The sequence below is a fragment of the Bombyx mori genome, chromosome 6 (assembly GCF_030269925.1).
Source record: "Bombyx mori chromosome 6, ASM3026992v2".
NCBI classification, from domain to species: Eukaryota; Metazoa; Arthropoda; class Insecta; order Lepidoptera; family Bombycidae; genus Bombyx; species Bombyx mori.
The window spans coordinates 11,144,090-11,164,663 of record NC_085112.1 but is presented as its reverse complement, the minus strand read 5'-3'; the positions used below and the strand labels follow the sequence as shown (position 1 = coordinate 11,164,663).

General features: G+C 36.2%; 1 protein-coding gene across 2 annotated transcripts in view; it reads right to left on the bottom strand.

The window, feature by feature from the left end:
* LOC101742203 (suppressor of lurcher protein 1) overlaps positions 1-20,574 on the bottom strand; it is a 151,661-nt gene that overhangs the window by 91,034 nt on the left and 40,053 nt on the right. The window contains exon 1 of one of the 2 annotated variants that reach the window (XM_021347671.3): positions 2,056-2,239. The exons of the other annotated variant lie outside the window; for it this stretch is intronic. The gene's annotated coding sequence lies outside the window, so the exon portion shown is untranslated. Of the gene's footprint in view, positions 1-2,055; positions 2,240-20,574 lie in introns of those variants that run through there. 2 annotated transcript variants of the gene reach the window in all.

Below are 20,574 nucleotides of genomic sequence, written 5' to 3'. Positions count from 1 at the left end.
AACCGATGTTTTCTTTATAGCAAATTATTAAGTAATAGTATATAAGGTTATGAATGTAACTCAAGAATACTTTTTCTTATATTGAAAAAAAGAAAATATCACCAATTGAAAATTTAAAAATAAAGTTAAATAATGACATTTTTGTATGATATATTAATGTTTTTTTTTTTTTAAATATTGTCAATAAATAAAACTTAAAAAAGATGTATGAATAGGCAAAGTTAAAACAGTTGAGTACCGATTTCTCTTCTGTTCGCCTTAGTTATACTGGAATAAAAAAAATTAAGTAACCGAAAATTAATATTTTCTATCATTTGATTTTTTTTATCATTCAAAATGAATCTTGTGGTATTAGTAATTATGGTCGAGTCTTAATCATGGACCAAAGACTAGTTTTTTTTTCTTTTATCTTTCACAGCCCACCTGGTGTTAAGTGGTTACTGGAGCCCATAGATATTTACAACGTAAATACGCTACCCACCTTGAGATATAAGTTGTAAGGTCTCAGTATAGTTATAACGGCTGCCCCACCCTTCAAGCCGAAACGCATTAATGCTTCACGGCAGAAATAGGTGCGGTGGTGGTACCTATCCGTGCGGACTCACATGAGGTCCTACCACCAGTAAGTTTATCGTATTTCAAGTATAAAAAAGCTTTATGTAGTTAAAAATAAAAATAAAGCAAGTAAAAATTTACAAAAATGTGAATTGAAATGTACAATACTCAAATTGTTTGTGCAATCCAATACATATAAGTAAAATTAATACAAATACGAATATAAATGAGAAATGATACAAAACGAAAAATCTGAAATTATTAACTGCATTCGGCTAATAATAAGCGTTGACACTTTTGTATTCACAGAGATTGAAGTGACGAGATCCGATGATTACAGTTATCCCTAATCTTAACACTCGAAGCCCTTCGAATAAAATTACACGGAAAAGATATTGAAAAAACGTCGTTCATAAAGAGGGAACCGTTTTAAAAAAAATATATATTTTTAGGCTCGGTATTAAATTCGAAGCGGCGCCGGAGCAATATCGGAAACTCATTAATAACGCTACAGGGTGTTCGTAATTTCACCGTGACTCAAGCATATTTTCTAAGCGGATCAATTTTAAGGATCATGCCGTTAGGACGATATTGAACGTGACAATTAGTTTTGTACCTGTCCGTTTCAAGTGTACGTAATTGGGAAATTTACAAAAAAAAAAAACCTTTGTCTGTAAAGTCGGTTTACTGACGATATTTGAACGTGACAACGTCATAAGAAACTACTGACGGATGGTTTAATTTCTCACAAGAAAATTTTAATTTTATTTGTTTGATAGATATTGTCGCTCGTTGCGCGCTCTCGGTTGCACTTCAAGCCTTAAATAGAACGCCTCAGAGCGAGGTAACGCCGCATGAGTCATGTTTTTTCGTGCGTGCAGCCGGCTCTATCGAATTATAAGACGTTGTCACGTAAAAAAATTGCAATTATATTTACTGCTATGTTGAAAGCGTTATCAAAACACACCTTGACACATAAAGCTAAAGACCTCAATTGTTTAGTTATAGTGACTGCTTCATGCCAAAATAAGGTTAGCCACAACTGTGTAGATTGAGAAAATACCAAACATTTTTCTTGGAAATTTATTGTCTCTAAAAATTCACCTTTTTTATTGCAAGATATAGTTTATGGATATGATCAAAATTATAAAGTTAATTGGTAAGCCAGAATAAGAAACTTACGATTCAGCTTTTATCGTTTTCAGCGAATATTTCGCTAATCAACCATGATTCTTAAAATCAACCAACAAACCAACTTTAAATTTTAGTATTTAAACATTTAAAGTAAAATATTTACTATATTTAGAATACTTTATTATTTTTTTATGATTAAACTAAAAAAGTAAATTGAATAATAAAAATCACTAATTTATATAATTAACACTGATATACATTAATATTTTATGCACCAAAAAGTTTTTAAAATCGACATATTAACTTAATTGTCTTAAATTATCATACTTGTCAAAGCAAAAAAAAAAAGTAGTTCTCAATACTTACATTTCTAATGCATATTCTTTATTCATGGAATTACACTATAGATCATAAATAAAAAAAAACTAAAACAACTTAATTAGGAATAGTTCAATATTTAAACTTATGATCACTGTTTTTCGTAGCGCGCTCTATGCTACGACAATGCTACGCCGTAGGCGACCGTTCCCGGAGGCTTTAACGCTAGACTGACTGTTCGGGCATGTTGTATGCTCGATTCACTTTAGGGAGTATACGTACGTCGCAGTATTGAATTTAAATACTGTGTTTCTGTGAAATGACCAATTTTTCTATTTCGTTTTTGTGATCTATCTAAAAGCTAAATAAAGATACGCTGAAAAATCTAAGCTATAAAAAAAATTAAAAAAGAAGAAAGAGATTGTTAAGTGAGACGGTTTCAAATTTACTTCGAGCTCATGACTACAATAAAATAGCTTTTATGAAGATTAGTTTCCAAAGACTGATGTTTTATTGTTGTTTTGTTGATGTATTATTTGTGGTTCAGAGGATCGCACCGAAACCACAAACTGAACAAAAGAAGTTCAATTTTGCAGCTTTTTTTTTAATGTAGCATTTTCTCTAGTAGTTTTTTTGATGAATCTGAAACATAAATATATATAGAAATAACACAATAATTCGAATTCAAAATTAATTCCGAAGTAGTTAGTCATTTACAAAAACGTCTTCATTCAAAACATTGTATACCACGCTTAAGCCAGATATCTCGTACTAAAGTGGGGAGGTGAACCGTAAATTTTACATTGTGTGACCTAGACAGGTAAATGTAATTTTTTTGTTTGCCTTTATGAATATCTAAACGATAAAATTCACTTTTGTAGCTCTCCTCTTTTTTTATTCGAAATTTTCAGTATAAGCGTAACTCGCTTTTTTTGTACTCAATATCATGCATGAGATATTTTTCTAATGGCTTTGATGCGAGACGATCATGCCCATCTCATAGCGAATGGATGTCGACGATTATGGACATCAGCAACGTCAAGACCAGCTGAGCCGCTGACTACTACTTGACTGTCTTGACTCCTGTCAATCCTCGTTTATAAAAAGCCATGTTACAATATTATATTAAAGACTACAATAATATGTAAAGGCAACATGAGCTAAAACATTTAACAAAAATCATTACGTGTAATTAGTGAATACTGGAACTCCAGAACTGACGCACGATCGCTAGCCGCTTATGTAAACAGTATAAATAGCATAGCCATTTTGTTAAATAGATTTGCAGATAATATTATTAAAAACATATATTAAAAACATAGTAATAATTCTGTTGACTTTATTATTCGGATTTCACCAAAGAAAACGCATGTGATCTTCTTGAACTGTGCTCTTATGTACGTCTCATCTAGTTATCATTGGCAATTGTGAGACATATGGTCGAAGTTTCAATTGGATTGTATAGCGGCTGACGGCTTGACGGTAGGCAGCGGCTTGCCTTTATTAGGCATAAGCTTAGCTTTACCCCTCCATGAGCGGCGGTAATCATTCACCATCAGGTGGGCCGTATGCTCTTCAGCCTACACGGGCAGTAAAAAAAATCGCGGCTGGGATCAGCAAGATGCTTATATCTTCCTGCGTGTGGTTATAATACAGGGGGTATTACCCCCAATAAATGCAAGTTGGCGATTGCAATATGCTGGTATAGCACTTAGAATACACTACCGCCAATTCTACAATTAATTCCTTTGTCGCATTTTTCCCATAACCGTAAAAAGAGATGGATATATGGAGTGGTGCTATTTTAGGCCAAACAATCTTCACTTCGGTCGCGGATTTATGGCTGGTTCACAACGGATACACAGAAAACAGAATAATGGAAACTATCGGCGAGGGAACCGCAAAAGACTTCACTGCTTACGCTAAACCTACATACGAGACAAAAACAATTATCCACACTCTAATATTGAAAATGCTAATCACATTTAATAAAAGTTACCAAATGAGTGACGTGTTCTATCTTATCTTGCGTTGAGGCTTAACTAAAAAGTTAATCTAACATCACCATTCAACAAGCCTAAAGCTTAATGTGAAATCGTAATCGTCCAACTTAGAATACCTTAGGTGAAACAAGTACCATCAATACTGGGTAATTATGTTCCTAGCATGTTCACGATGAAGGAATAATTCATGAATTTTCATGTAAGAAGAATCTTAAATCATTGAGACACGCATTTAACAAAAATGTAAATATAGATGAAAACTAAAAGTAAAACATGCTGAGTTAGGAAGCTTAACTAATCATTAAAATTATCACATTATTATGATATTATTTAATTGATCCTTCGAAAGTGGCGGATGAAAGGCGATTGCATGCAGCAGAGATGCGAATGTTGCGTTGGATGTGTGGAGTAACGAGAATGGATAGAATACGGAATGAATATGTTAGAGGAAGTCTGAAAGTGGCACCTGTGACAGAGAAGCTGAGGAGTGCACGTTTGGGATGGTATGGACATGTGATGAGACGAAATGAAAATGAGGTTGTTAAGAGAGTGTTAACTATGAATGTGGAAGGATTTAGAGGAAGAGGTAGACCTAAGAAGAAATGGATGGATTGTGTGAAAGACGATATGGGTAGGAGGGGAGTGAGCGAAGAAATGGTATATGATAGAAGAGTATGGAAGGAGAAAACATGTGAAAACATGCCGACCCCAGGTGACTGGGAAAAGGGCAGGATAATGATGAATGATGATTTAATTGGTCCTTCTATACACATGTGCAAATTTTCTAGTTAATCAGAAGTATTGAAGTTGGTGAAAGTTACTTTGAAAAAAACTTATAAAGCTCAAGCTAATAAAATCCCGTTAATAATCGCTACCTTCAGTTGGGGAAGGTTGCTTTGAGACTGGATTATCACTACTGCTGTCTGTGTTTGTTGGTAAAGGTGAATTCAAATCTTAAATGTGTATATTTTGAAACAATTGAATTTCAAAACACATTATTTCAACTACCGGTTCTAAAAAAGTCCATATGCGTTTAAAAGAATAAACTAACTAGTTTTTTTTTTTATTTACTTATCTGTTCTGTTCCGTCAAAGAGCTTTTAAATTTTTAAATTAAAAACCCACAAAATAATTAATTAAGTGGAACAGTCTAATCAATATCATCAAAACATCTAAGCAATAAATAAAAAAAGTCTGAAGCGAACACCTCATATCCCATCCCCTAATAATGCTTTACTACACATACGTTCCTTGATAATAGACCTCTTAACTCTATAGCAAAATTCCAGTAGCAAAGGGAGAAGAGTTTTTTTTTAAATTTAAATAGAACTTCCTCATGGCTCATCGAGGTTAAATTATGAGGTCATGCGCTTGAGATAAAAACTTTAAGGCAGATACCAAAGAAAACAAATAATGAAATATTCTAGTCAGTTATATTCAAACACAAGAAATAAATGGAAAATATTTTCGTATTGGTCCACAACAATTGACATAATTATTTTAAAAGCCTTTTAACTTCAAACAACGTGTCGAAGTGGACAGAACGAGCCTTTGTAGTATGCCTTTGAAATTTTTAATCGATATTTGTTACTATTGATAAATATTACTCGATGTTGAAATGTTGACTCTTTGTTTTATAACAACGGATTTGTGGTGTATCAGCTTTGTTAACTGTCTATCTTTGCTGTGAAGCAGTAATGCGTTTCAGTTGGAAGGAATGCGTACTCCTTGGACATGAATTTGAAACTTGAACTCAAGTCTCAGGGTGGATGCCAGCATTTACGTTGCTGATATGCCTGCCTATAGTAAGGCTCCGGTCACCATTACGCATCAGGTGGGCCGTGAGCTCATCCGCCCATTTCTTCTTTTTTTCCACCTTATCCCACTACGTGGTGTCAGCACAGATAATGTTTCTCTTCCATTCTCTTCTATCAGCCATCATCTCAACAATCACTCCTCTCTCATATCGTCACTCACACACTCCGTCCATGTCTTCTTCGGTCGACCTCTTCCCCCTCTACCTTACACTACCATTTCCATACATCTCCTAGTCACATGCATCTTATCTCTACACATCATATCCATACCACGCTAACCGTCCACTCTTTAATTTGTTGATTACCGGGGCTACTTTCACACTTCCAATTATTTAGCTCGTTCGTAACTCACAACTCGTCCACTCATTTAAGTAATGAAAAAAACAATTGAGGTATAAATACTAAAAACTAAAGTTCTAGAATTTCATTAGGGTTACGTTGCTAGTGTCAAAATAATTATGAAATATACGATGATACTTTGAAAATGACCTATTAAATATGTTCAATTATTATAACGTATTTTTTTAAATATACTGCATAATGAAAATCGTGTTATGTAACAGCAACATTAATAATATTTTTTTCCGGTAAATCTATAGCGATTGCTTTATTTAATTAAAAACAATTACCTATTAAACACGTACGCCAAACAATTTGATACTATGCAAATAGTACTATAAATAAATATTTATAGTGAAATAAAATTCTCGTAGCGTTCCCAGCGGAGAGGAAGGAAATCAATTGATAAAGTTGGAATACGCCGGATTCCCCTGTAGAGCGATATGTTTTCATTTTGCTTGTCACATCTTGGAGTCGTGACTTTATAAAGTTGGGTGTTAGAAGAAATTTACGTGGAATAGAATTTGTTTGGTTGTATCGTGGTATTACGCGATTTTAAGACGTACCTCGATGATGTGTTTAACAGCTAATAACAGTTATTCCATAAGAGACTGTCTAAACATGTTTTTTTTGGGGAAGGCTTTAAGAAATTTTATTTTAGATTTTTTTTTTATTTCTTACATCGGTGGACGAGCTCACAGCCCACCTGATGTTAAGTGGTTACTGAAGCCCATAGACATCTACAAAATAAATGTGCCACCCACCTTGAGATATAAGTTCTAAGTTCTCAGTATAGCTACAACGGCTGCCCCAACATTCAAACCGAAACGTATTACTGCTTCACGGCAGAACTAGGCAGGGCGGTGGTACCTACCCGTGCGGACTCACAAGAGGTCCTACCACTAGTAAAAAATCGTCTACTCTGTTTTAACGTTATACCACCGGCGGATCAGACCTCATCCGTGTTCCTTGAAAATACAGTATTTACCTAATGGCTCTGGAATTAGCTACTCAAAATTTCGCAGTCGCTACTAAAATATCCTTCTTCGAACAAAGTTTGAGCCGAGTATTTATCATCGCTGAGATCGGACGTATGTATGTATATAAACTGATATGCAACTAAACTTCATTTTAAAACAAAAACACACTCCAGACGATACACTCCAAACCCTCAACAGTTGCAACATACAAATTAATTTTCGGTGTAGCATCCTGACCACAAAAATGACCATTTAATGGAAACATGAACAGTTAATGTTGAAAATTTCGGCCGACCGTGGTTAACCTGACCCATCCGCTTAGATTTATAGGGTTTTCATACTAGATTTACGAGTGTCATTTATTATTCAGTATCACGGCCGAAATCACGATTTATGACACACTTTCGGTCGTATCTCGCGAATAAATAAACTATTTTATTGTTAAATCACAACGTATCAATGGTGTGATAAGCCCCCGAGGAACAGAGGTGTCCGAGTGTAAATAATTCGGGACACATTCTCCCGAAACCGAAATATTGATGAGATAGATGAAAATTGAATTTGGAAGTAAAATTTTCTAGTATAACAGAATATTCCCTTGGTGTTTTATGGATGTCACGGTGCATTTTTGTATTTTCTGTCGCGAAGCAGTCATGAGTTTCGACTTAAAGGTTACAATAGTCAATAGGTATAAATATAGTTGTAGAGATCTACGTCATTTCGGATCCTCCCGATCCAGTAACGGTGCTTTGAGATATCAAGCACCGGTCATCGTCCTTGTCGAGCCCGTCGCTTGCGACGAAGGGTTCGGCGAGTAAATTAACACACAGACACAGCCCACAGAGTTTCTCGCCGGATCTTCTCAGTGGGTCGCGTTTCCGATCCGGTGGTAGATTCTACGAAGTACTGCTCTTGCCAGGGCTAGTGTGAGCAACGTCGTCAGGTTTGAGCCCCGTGAGCTCATCTACTAGTTCTTTGAATCTAGTATAACTCCTCGAGGCTAGTAGAATAGCTAGGAAAAATAATAATAGGTATATACATACATATGTATAGTCATATGTGTCGTCAATAGTCAATACAACAGAATGTGATATATGTAGGTGGTATGATGGTATCAGGTGAGTCATGAGCTCGCTCTTTCATTTCATTCAAATGTAATAATTTAGCTGAAATTAGGACACACACGTTTGGCATCAAGGCTAAAGTCACAAGCACTATACTGAAATCCTCAGTCCTAATCCTAATCAGGGATAGCGGAGAACATTCTTGCCAGTTTGGCGAAATACTGTAAACATCTTTTACTCCATCTAGGGTACATAGAAAAATATTATTTTCAGTAAGTCAATAAATCATTAACACACTTCCTCTGTCTCGATCGCTGAATGTCAATAAAAAAGACTCAGCTCGATGTTCCTGAACCTATGTTACACCACGTCTATTAAAAAATCGGTTGTCTGTAAAGTCGGCTTACTGACGATAGTTGAACGTGACAACGTCATAAGAAAATATGCCTCAGAGCGAGGTAACGACGCATGAGTCATGTTTTTTCGTGTGTGTAGCCGGCTCCATCGAATTATAAGATGTTGTCATGTCAAAAAATCGATCAAGCTAATGACACTATGTCTGAATCTTTTACATCTATTTCTATAGAATAAGCATCTATTTAGCGGTAAGAGATACCAGTTCTCGCCGGGCAGGCTTCGAGCCCATCACCCTCGTCACCATGCCCGATGTAACAAAAAGTCTGCAATAACATTCAAAATATTTTCCTGTTCAAATTCGTTTCGGACACTCGTGGTCGGTTAGGTAGAGGACACGACAATGAAATCAGCGATAAAATAATAAAAGAAAACATTAGACTAAAACTCGTCATAAATATACCAACATGTATTTGTTGTGTTTCTGTAAATGTATTATTTTTTAATTATCATTTGTCTGGAAGATAACGCTTTAGTAATAAGTAATTTAGTAATAAGATTTATAGTATGGAATATTTATAGTGTAGAAAATTTATTGTATGGAACATTTATAGTATATAATTTAGTAATAAGACTTATAGCGCTCGTCGTATTTACCATGGTCTGGTTCTAATAAAATGATAAGTTTTCTAATCTCACCTTTATTATTTCCTGCTTTTTATATTTACCGTTTGCATGGTCACTGACAACTAAGGTACTAGGTAAGGGACATCATTAAATTATATTTTTTACCGTCATTATTTTCTTTAGATCTATAGAATGACGGTAGTTAACATCAGATTCAATTGTCGATAGGAACATACAACCAGTTATCGACCGAGAACTCATAAGTATTTTTGTAGCAATAACAAAAATAATTTTCATTGATTCATGGACGAAACGCGAATGCTTGTCCAATATATCACGAGCCTTACGGGCGGTTAAAGTACGCGAAAAACTTATTCAATATCTCCAAAATGTCAATTTAGAACATCACTTTATATTTTATGGCATATTTTACGGCAACCACGAGGCATTTTTACGGCTAACTTCTTGACATAATTCTGAATATGTGTCGTAAATGAAATGGGTAAAATATGTTTAGGTGAGTGTTCGGAGAGAAACTTAAAAGGTCTGTCCTGAAAGTAAATTATGTTTTCTTTTATCTTTAAATTAGAGGCGCGGTCGGATATTCCTGTTTATAACTTTTCACATTATAATTGCTTCTATTGTTTGGCCGCGGGGAGAATGCGATAAAGCAACACCAAGCTTAGCGTAAAAATACAATATTTATCCCAAGTCGACATAATTATTTATTTCGTTATTATAATTATTCATGAGTCCTCCTTGCGTCGTATTCCTCATTGCTGAGGGTCGTGACCACCCTTTTGTATCGCCTTCGCACGCACGATTTTTCTCCATCCATTCTTGTCTCTGGCGGTGTGGAGGGCGTTGTGAAACGTGGAATCAAGAGCGGTGCGGATCTGGTCGGACCAACGTATTGGGCTGCGCCCCCGAGGTCTTTTCCCATCTACTTTACCAGTCACGATGAGCCTCTCGAGATTGCTACCATCCTTTCGTGCGATGTGACCAAAGTATTCAAGGACTCTGCGAAGACACTCGGATGACAGCCGCGAGGAGTTTTTCAGTTCTTGCAAGATTGATACGTTGGTCCGAAATGCTGTCCACGGAATACGCAGCATCTTTCTCCAGCACCACATCTCAAAAGCGTCAATGCGTCTGCGGTCTGCAGATTTCAGTGACCAGGTCTCAGCGCCATACGAAAAAATCGAGAAAACTAGAGTCCATACCAGTTTGGTTTTGGTCTTTACGGATATGTTGCGATCTCTCCAGATTTTTCCAAGCTGAGTCATGGCACTCTTAGCCATACCAATTCTCCGGCGCACTTCCCTCTCGCACGAGCCATTGTTACTAATGTTGGAACCCAGGTAGTTAAAATTGTCCACTATTTCTAGGTCTAATGCGCCAGTGAGTTCCAATTTTCCAGACCTATCCACCACCATGACTTTGGTTTTTCGACTTGTTTATGGAAAGCCCCATCTCCTTGCTTATCCGCTCCATTCGGTCCAGAAGCGCAACTATTTCCGACTCATTTGCTGCAAGAAGAGTAGTATCATCGGCGTATCGGAGGTTGGTGATTTTCACGCCACCAACTGTAATGCCACCGTCCCAATTCTCGTCCCAATTATTCATGAGTAAGGCATACAAATTCTTTTTACAAAAACTCAAAGCCACATTAAAAGGTACCTTGGCCATTCTTAAATAATTGATGTAAAATTATGTACTGTCTAGAGTCTTATTTATTTATTTATTCCATTCAATTCAAAAGTCAGGCTTATAGTTTGCACCAAAACGCCTGACTCCTTAACACAAAAAACATTATTAAAATTATTAAGTACTATTATTATGCTAAAAATAACATTATTTTAGAAAAAAAGTATTCCCCAGCTATCGGCAAATACGTCAGCATCCTGGATTTCGGATAGAAGTTCGTTTAACAGCGCAATTGCCCTGGCGGTTTGGATGTCGCGGATAGAGTTTGAATCCTCATACATTGACATCTCTTGACGTGAAAACTCCCAGCAACTAAATGAAGCGGCTCAGCTGATGTTGCCGCTGCTATCTTGTGATATTGGGTCTGAAGTTACCGTTAATGACATACACCACCTGTAAAATGCTGGTGATGGTAGTTAAATAGTGAGAAGTTTGTACATAGGTCATGAAAAACCAAAAGGCTTTATGCCAAAAAAAAACTTTTTTGCCTGTCTTGAATAATAGCAAGTATCAAAAAAAAAACAAATTGGAACGTCTATTAAGAACAAAATATTTGAATAGAGGGTAAGTTTTTAAGAAGCAAATATAATTTGTTATTTCAAAAGATGTCAAACACAAGGCGAGTGCCATAACAATACAACTACTGTAGAGCCTTGTTTTTTTTAGCTAGTTGCGTGTTTCTGACTTTATAATTATTTTTAATATTAAATATATTTAAGCAAACAATATTTCTAAGCAACGAATAAATAAAACGAATGAAAACGCTTGTAAGCTTAACATCGAAACTCGGCTCTTGAATTAATATACTTATTTGTTGAGTGACTTTATGTATTCAATAACTTAGGAAAATCGAAAATGTACGAATTCTTCAAATAAAAACCGGGCCTCTATTGAGGAGTACTCAACAAATTACAGCTGAATTGCGTGAATATACATGTTTCATTTCGGGTCCCTGTGACAGTTTCAAGAATTTTGTTGGCTAGCTTCTTTTATTGAAAAATCTGTATATCTATCTATATATATAAAAATGAATTGCTGTTCGTTAGTCTAGCTAAAACTCGAGAATGGCTTGACTGATTTAGCTAATTTTGGTCTTGAATTATTTGTGGAAGTCCAGAGAAGGTTTAAAAGGTAGATAAATATGAAAATGCTCGAAATTAAATGAAAATTACAATGTTGTTTTTCCTTTGATGTGTCCCCCGTCGGACGGATTCCTTTTGTTTGTTTTAAGTTTATTTTATACAAAAGTTTAGGTGTTTTATTTATTGATTGAGGCACTACGAAGTCTGCCGGGCAGCTAGTCATAAATAAAATTTGACAAGCTCTTCGGTTGATAGGTCCAGATCAAATGGATTTAATCTCTAGTATAAAATACGGTATTTGTGGGCCATCAAAAACTTGGGAGACTCTCGGGTGATACATTACGATTGGTATAATGCTAGAAATTCATTTATGGTCTAAGTGGTATGGAAATGTTGTGGCCTTGTGATGTTAGCTTAGAATAACATCATCCAATATCTTCTCGTGGGTGCTGTCAATGCGACTTTGTTTTACGGGAAAATGGACAAGGGCGTGAGGTATTGTTTAGTATAATGCAAATGAAAACCGGTATTTACTAGTTTTAGAATATGTTTGTAAACCCACACAGATCAGTATTAACATCCGGCATATTTCTACTTTGTACAACCCTGTAATTTTTATCATGCTAATTGTCAAGTAAAATTTGTGAAAATAAGATCGCACTGTAGTTTTTTTCGGCCTATAAGTCTTTATAGGCTTATATATTATAAGGCTTCTATAGACCTGTAAATTGATTGATGAAAAAAAAAATCCGCTTATATCTCCATATTACAGATGCACCAAAGTGAAATCATAAAAAAACTATGAATTAAATTAAATGGTAATAGTTTGATTTGAATTCCTCTGTGATTTCTAGATTATCAGCTTCTGAGAGAAACGCACTGTTCACTTAACAAAGCATGCGATAACAGATAAAATCAAAGTGTTAGACATTATCTCGCAAATGTCTTATGATAACGGATCTCGTTGTGTCACAGGCGAATCTCCGTAGAATCGCCAATTAGTCTGAGTGAAAAGTATACTTTTCAATTGAACGAGCTTTCCGAACTTGGTCCACTTTATTAAAATTAACTTTGACGCTTGGACGTTTTTCGGCCGACGTCTAATTATCAGATTACGCCGTGGACATCTGAGCTTGGAAATTATATAAAAATATTAGTAAAATTTCCTTCGCTTTTTTTTAACGATAATCTACAAGGTCATTTCCCAAAATCAAATTACTGCCTTCAACTTGGAGATAGAAGATATTCTCATTTAAGTCTAAATGCACAAACAAATCATTTTTTACTTTTGAATCTTAATTGAGTGTTTTTTTTTAAGAAGGCCCTAAGGCCTTTCCAGCTTCACCAGGATAAGTTGGTGAGCACGGGCTCAGCCAGAAAAGCCAGAGAATCCAGTGTAATTTGCTAACAGCCGCTCAAATGCCTCCGAAGGAGATCTAACAGCTCACGGATAGCTACTTTGCAAATACATCTATTACTAGATGGGAATCGCGACCCGCTGAGACTATCCGGCGAAAAACTCAGCGGTATGACTTAAATGAGTGTAATTACTGCGCTATCCGTTCACTATTTCAACGAAGAGTTTTCGTTTTTAAAACTCAATTTTGAGTTATGTCGGACGTGTTAGATACCAGATGTATTGTGATCGAGATGCGTATGCGGCTATGTCAATATTGAAATAAGTAATATAGGTCACAACTTTTGTAGGAAGAAAATACATGTTCACAAATTACTTCTAGGGTGAAGAAATATATTCGTAGGAAAAATTCGAAACAATAAGATCTGTAACTTTCACTAGCCTGTTTGTTTGTTGAAAAGCAATCATTTTATAAGGCTTATTGTAAATTCGTACGTACGGGTAGATATTTTTTATTGCTAAGACGAGTGGACGAGCTCACGATCCATCTGAAAAGTGGTCATCAGAGTTAATTTATTAAAATATTTGCTGGTTTGATTTTGGTGCGCTGGTTCAATATTTTTGAAAGGAAGTTTTTGTGGGGGCGTGTATCGCCAAAGATGCACAAAAAGAGGGGCAGGCCGAGGCTAGGTTATGAGGAGTAGACGTACCTGCCAACCCGTCGCTAGCTTCTTCCAGGCTGTAGAATTCAACGTCACTGCTGGACGACGCGTAATGGCGGTGGCTGGCCTGACGACTTGACACAGCACTCTTCTAAATTATTGTCCATAAAACTTGTATACCACTCGCGCAACGACGAATATGGTCGTCAGTACGAGTTCGTATAATAGAAAATTAATAAGAGTCCATGAAAATATTTATGTGTGCGTGTACAGCGAGCGCGTGCGGTGCGTTCGGCGATAGTCTTCTTTTTTATTTTTGACTTTTGCTTTTATGTTAATTTTTTATAAGTGGCCATGCGATAGGTTTTATGTCGACTTTCATTAAAAAAGAACCAATCATCACCAGCTTTGTGACGTTCACTGGTGGACACAGCCCTTAACAAAGCTTCGCTGCGACCGGTTCTGAACTGCTTGCATGCAGTGTATTCTCGCAATCTAAAAAATACGTCGGTCTAATTAGTTAAAGATACGTAAGCTGGGTTTTTTGGTGGGCTGAGTGAAAAACATTAGCATGTAGATTTGAAATTAAAGCGTTCAAAACGTAAAAGACTCAATGAGCCCCTCGATCATCATAATTTATGTTAAACGTGGATCGCGATCAAATTTCCATACTACAAAATCTGCATCACTAAAGATGAATTTATGAACTTCGAAATTCATGTTTCGTGTAAATATTCAAATTTTCATAACGCTCCATTTGGGAGGTCAAAGAGTAATTTTATGTTAATACTAAACTATGAATGGCTGAAATTATGTGAAAATGTTTTATGGGAAACTTTACGATGTATTCGACTCAACTTCGGCGACGTAAGTTTTGAAAGAGGACATTAATTTTACAGAATTTCACGAGATTATTACGATTTCAATCTATGATATTATTGTTTTAAAAATAATAAAACTGTTATATGTAGTTACTGTAATGAATAATCATTGAGTGATTCTGTCGATCAAAGAAACAAACAATGAAACCTGTAATACACACACGCAAATAGACAATGAAATCTTCATAATAAGATAACCTATCAATAGCTTAATTTGGAATCATGTTTTTTTTTTGTATCACTGGCAGATTATTGTCATCTCGGATCCTCCCGATCCACTAACGGTGCTTCTAGGTACTTCAAGCACCGGTCACCGTTCTCGTCGAACCCGTCGCTTGCGACGAAGGGCTCGACGAGTAAATTAACTCCCAGACACAGCCCACTGAGTTTCTCGCCGGATCTTCTCAGTGGGTCGCGTTTCCGATCCGGTGGTAGATCCTGCGAAGCACGGCTCTTGCTAGGGTTCGTGTTAGCAACGTCATCAGGTTTGAGCCCCGTGAGCTCACCTACAAAAGTTAGGGTTACGCTGACATAGCCTCTCAAGGCTCTCAGCTTAGGTAGGAAAAAAAAAAAAAAAAAAAAAAAGGCAGATTAATTTCAGATCAAAACTTGTCGACAAGTAAATACGGTTATTATAGAATAGCTAGGCAAGAATAAATTAATAGACCATTAATCAAACAGTCACTTTCAGCTTTTAATCAGTGGATACTAATAAGTCATCCACTGCCACTAAATATTTTTCAACGGCACGTTCTGTGGTATCAATTTTTATCTTATTTTCTTAACTGCCTTCTATATTAATTATATATTATATAAAAGTAATAAGGCTATGAACACATGGCCACTACTCCAATGCACATAACACGATCACAATTTTTATTTGAACTCTTGAATTAACTGGAGTTTTTGTTTAGGTTCCGTCTGCTCGTTTGCCTATAAGAATAAACAACGAATTTTCCTAACTTATCACATTGGTAGCGAAGCCTTTGTATGATGAAACCCCGGCAACGTTATTACGACCTCTTATTTCTTCGTTTTACACAATTCGCGGCCGTGAAAAAGCCCGCGAAATTGTTTTGCGTAAAAACGGAACATTTAAATTTGTGAATTTGTGGTGAATAAGTGGCTGTCCGTAAAGAAAAATCCTTGATATTTTGTGTCATTTGATAGAACAATGGCGCTTTACAAGCTCCAAGCAACATAATTGCCTTTGTAAGTGTGGCTTTGTATCGTAAGTCGCTTTTTGGGGCAAGATCTAGATAATAATTGCATATAATAAAACATCAAATTTGTATACAATGCGTAGAAATTACAGTCATATAAGTCAATTCATATACATAGTTTTAATATCGCGTTTATTTTCTACATTTAATAATTTACGACATTTCGAAGTTTTTATTTTTAGGTCTAACATCACGAATTGGAGGTTCGAAATAGTCGTTTCGATTTTTTTATTGCCCTTGTAGGCAGACGAGCATACGGCCTACCTGATTCTTTTTTTTTGTAAGGGGTTACCGTCGCCCATGGATTTCAGCAATGTTAGGGACCTACATAGCAACCTTGACGCCGTACACCACCACCTTGAGACGGCGCAACCTGCCCTACTTTTTCTGACCGAGACGCAGATAACTGAATGTTGAATTATGTTCAGGGCTAACAGAAACTGAAAATATTTCAAGTACTAACAAATATCTCTCTTTACTTTTCCCTAAGCTCGATAGTTCAGGAATTGTTAGAAGCCTACTGTTTGAGTGGTTTTTTATTGCTCAAATGGATAAGTTAGGCCTGTTATCTGGTTTAAAGTGGTTACCGGGGTCCATAGTCATTTCCACGTGAAACCCATCTTAAGACATCAGGTCTACATCTCAATTGTATAGTATAGCGGCAGTTTCAACCTTCAAACCGGAACTCATGACTCCTTCGCGGCACAAATATGCAAGCTCGAGACTGCTCTACTCGCTGCCAGTAATGAAAGCTTCTTTGCAACTTTAAAACTCCCTAACCATAGGATTTTTATGCGTACCTGTACGTGCTAAAACTGTTACCATCTCATTACGTCTTCATAAAATATACCATCGATTGTTTTTTAATTCACAATCCTCACTGGTGAACTCACCTTGACCAGGCTCTCGATCCAGAGTTCCCATTTGTATTCCCAGTCAACGTCGTCATCTTTCTTTTGGATATTGGCTATCGAAGAATGCAATTAATATCCATTCCCTTACTTTTGTGTCGCCTAAATATTTTTCTCTATTTATTTATAAGGTATGATCGACCGTAATACTTTTGATATTAGACCCCTATACTATATATGCCGCTAACTTACTTTGGTTAATAAATATTAAACAAACAATTTAATTTTAATTGTTTATGTATGAGTATAATGGTGGTAAGTTCGCTCATTAAAATATATTGCTTCACTTAACACCGCAAATGATGCTAGATATTAATTAACAAGTGCTGAAGTACAAATATGGAAACCTTCATTAAAATTTTAATTACCTAAGTCACTAGACTCTTGACTTTACCGTGGTCGCATAACGCGTCCCATATATACGGTTAATGGTCTACGTCTTATCGATGTGTTTTGTACTTTGGTGGGAGAATGTTGAAGATAGTATTGTTTACTTAACTTAAGACTTGGAACTCATGTCTAAAGGACAGTGGGGCATTAACGTTGTCTATAGGTTCCGGTAACCGCTTATAACCAAGCGGGCCGTGAATTTGTCCACCAATCTGATTAAACGAGCTCATGTCTTAAATATAGTGTTAAATGGTCACTTTTTTTTCCCTACCTATGCTATAGTCTTGAGAGGCTATTTCAGCTTCTCCTTGACGAATAGGTGAGCTCACGGGGCTCTAAGCGGAAGTGTTGCTAACACTGGCCCTAGCAAGAGCAGTGCTTCGCAGAATCTACTTCCAGATCGGAAACGCGACCCACTGAGAAGATCCGGCGAGAAACTCAGTGGACTGTGTCTATGGATTAATTCACTCGTCGAGCCCTTCGTCGCGAGCGACGGGTTCGACGAGGACGGTGACCGGTTCTTGTGGACCTAAAAGTACTGTTAATGGATCATGAAGATCCGTAATGACGTGCTTAGGGCGACGTCGACTGTTTACCATTCAGACTACAGGATCGGGTATGTGATTCCGAGCGACTACGACAAGAGGGTTTTCATGTCGTACCGCCTTTTCAAAGTGGCGCAGTGATACCGACTACTTACTGACTGAGTCAAGCTCCAGTTTATCATGGAGATCCACGTTCCTTAGAAACCATGGTGCTCCGACGGCTAATGGTCATTAAAGCCCATAGAAGTCACAACGTGATAGCTGTCGCTCACCGCACGGCGAGAAGTCAAAGTATATATTGGATATCAACAGTCTCACTCTTCAACTGGAACGGATGACTGCTTCAAGACCTTGCGCTCTTCTACCATTAACTGCCAGTTGGCGATTGCGGTATATAGGCATAATACCCAGATAGCGCTGAAAAGTTTATGAGTGTACAAATATGTATTTTTCCATTGCCATAGTTGGGGATAACAGCCCATCAAATCTTAATCCATAACGGAGGTGCATGCAAACCGCTGTGTAAGGTCAGAATATTGAAATCTCAAATTCGAAACTCAAACACGTGGAATTTTTCAAATATTCATATTTGAACCTGATGTAGATTTCACAGCTCAAAGCGTGTTTAGTAAAGATTTTCGCCGTGAAACGCTATTTTACAACAATAGACGCCGAACCAAAAAGTTTTTTACGTACATTATGAGCCTTCGATGTAAAGTTCTGAGCTTCTGTAAATGAATTACTGAAATACGTGCATTTATATAGGACAGGGAAATCAACTGTAAGCGGAACCATTAAAAAGAGATGATAAATCGAGCCTTAGATAAAAAACAGTTCGGGGCCTGTCACAAATTAAATGACCTCATAATTTTGAAGGCGCGATAATATTCCACGGGTATTCGGAACTCGCGGTCGGAGCCGGCGATTTTATGATAATACGAACGATGATAATCGATTGCTGGTTTTCTTCGGTCATTCTGTTTTCTTATCGTTCGTTAGAAGCTTAAAAAAAAAACTAGTGGACGCCCAGTACTCGAAATTCGACTATAATTAATTGAAATTATAAGTTTGTACACTATTATGATTCTATTGTTAAAGACTTGTGATTGTAATATGTGAAGCAAAAACTTTGTATCCCTTTTTACGAAAATTGCGCGGACGGAGGAGTATGAAATTTTCCACACTTATAGAGAATATAGAGAAGAAGTGCACAATCCTAATATTTTTTTAAAATAATGCATAAAGGATACATTAAATCAATAAAGAAAACATTACAAACACTACATACCATGTATTTGACGCACACACGCATGCATATTTTATTGTCAAACTTTTGTTCTTGACGTCTGTGGTTAAATTGAGAATAGATTAAATATTGTTTGTCTTTATTAATATTTTTTATAGTGTAATCTTGGCGAAATTTGTGATTATAGAAGTATAAAATACAATCATAATAATGTACAAACTTACAATTCCAATTAATTATAGTCGAATTTCGACTACTGCGGGACCTCTAATTAGTTTAAATCGATCAAAAACAACAAACGTATTCTTTGTATTAACATAATAACGATTTACGCGATGAAATAATGATGTTTTGTAGTTTAAGAATAAAACGTGATTTTTTATTTTGCTTTATTACTGATTTAGGGTGTATTCTCGGTACGCACGGGTATTGACAACCCATCTACCTGTTTTTACCGTGAAGAACAAATTTGTTTCAGTTTGATGAGTTGAAAAGCCATCTATACTAATATTATAAAGAGGAAAGATTTGTTTGTTTGTTTGTTTCGAATAGGCTCCGAAACTACTGGACCGATTTGAAAAATTCTTTTTCCATTAGATGCCGACATTGTCCCTGATGAACATAGGCTACTTTTTTTATTATTTTTTTAATTTTTTTTTTTTTGGTTTCATGTGTGTTTTAATGTTTCCGAAGCGAAGCGAGGGCGGGTCGCTAGTTATACTATATTATAGTTGAAATTATCAATTCATATCTCAAAATACGTATTCACGTTGTGTTGTCTTTTATTTAAGAGAGAGGGACTATTTTTGTCCTGAAGGCCTTTTGACTGTTTGTCTCACCAGGACAAGAGGTTGTGTTATATTTGAGCTTCAGTAACAATTCCTTGCCTCTTGGGCATTAACATGTAACCTATTATACCACATCTATAGAAAAAAAAAGTCTTGAAACGTTCTGGTAAATCTGCCATTGTTAAAATCCATGCAAAAATGTCAAAATGTTAAAAAAAAACTTGAAGCAATTAAGACACTTGATGATCATTTAGCAGGGAACCTAAAGAACTTTTTTAATAAAATCCACTTGCCCTTTCCTGTGGAGGTATAAATTTGGATAGGGCGCCCCTTGTTCGGTAGCAGAATTTGCGTTAGCCAAGGACGAAAGAGTTTAGCATAATTAAAAGGTTTTCGTCTAAGTGTTGTTAAGTTTTTGTTTAATCCAGACTTTATTTGTATTTAGTTAAGCCGTTTAAAAGTTTGTTTTCGCGATTATTGTACTTTCAGAATTCTGCTCTCATTCGTTTGGATTTATTTTTTTCGTCTGGACTTATTTTCATTGTGTATCTGTGCAGTTACATGAAAAAAAAAAATGCCCTCAATAAATATA